Here is a 757-nt window from a genome sequence, read left to right on the forward strand (position 1 = left end):
GGGGCTGCTGACTCAGAGCCTGCTGTCCCAGGGCCGTCAGCCGGCTCACCTGCCTCTGGCAGAAGGTCACGGGCAGGCACAGGAGCGGGGCCTCCGCCGGGGGAGGGGGAGGAAGGTCCGTGTCCTGACGGAGGCTGTGGGCGCCGTGAAGTCGGGCCTGGGCAGGCCTGGAGCGTCGTCCTCAGAACTGGTTTGGGGAACGTGTTTGGCTTTCTGTGGTTGGTCCTAAGAGGGAAGTGGGGACAAAATCGGGGAAGCTGTCAGTTATTGATCAAGTTCTGGCTGTGGGGACAGCTGTCCCAGCATGATTGTTGGGCTTCCTGGATGGGATGCTAGAGACAGAGGTCTGACTTCCTAGAGACACGTCTGGCTTCAGCAGGCTGGGCCCGCAGGGCTGGTGACCTCCGAGGACAGGGCTGGGCCCCCAGGGCTGGTGACCTCTGAGGATGGGCTGGGCCCCCAGGGCTGGTGACCTCAGAGGACAGGCCTAGGCCCCCAGGGCTGGTGACCTCTGAGGATAGGGCTGGGCCCCCAGGGCTGGTGACCTCTGAGAATGGGCTGGGCCCCCAGGGCTGGTGACCTCTGAGGGCCAGCTAGGACCCCAGGGCTGGTGACCTGTGAGGGCCAGCTAGGACCCCAGGGCTGGTCACCTTGGAGGATGGGCTGGACCCCCAGGGCTGGTGACCTCTGAGGACAGGGCTGGGCCCCCAGGCTGGTGACCTCTGAGAATGGGCTGGGCCCCCAGGGCTGGTGACCT

At 66.2% G+C, this 757-nt stretch overlaps 1 long non-coding RNA gene across 1 annotated transcript in view; it reads right to left on the minus strand.

Annotated features, from left to right (window-relative positions):
• The window catches only part of LOC121039583 (uncharacterized), a 12,377-nt gene that overhangs the window by 8,236 nt on the left and 3,384 nt on the right, over positions 1 to 757 (minus strand). Inside the window, exon 2 of the long non-coding RNA XR_005794855.1 lies at positions 50 to 225. This is a non-coding gene — a long non-coding RNA (uncharacterized LOC121039583). The remainder of the gene's footprint in view (positions 1 to 49; positions 226 to 757) is intronic.

The sequence above is a fragment of the Herpailurus yagouaroundi genome, unplaced genomic scaffold, assembly GCF_014898765.1.
Source record: "Herpailurus yagouaroundi ecotype Mexico unplaced genomic scaffold, PumYag 181, whole genome shotgun sequence".
NCBI lineage: Eukaryota > Metazoa > Chordata > Mammalia > Carnivora > Felidae > Herpailurus > Herpailurus yagouaroundi.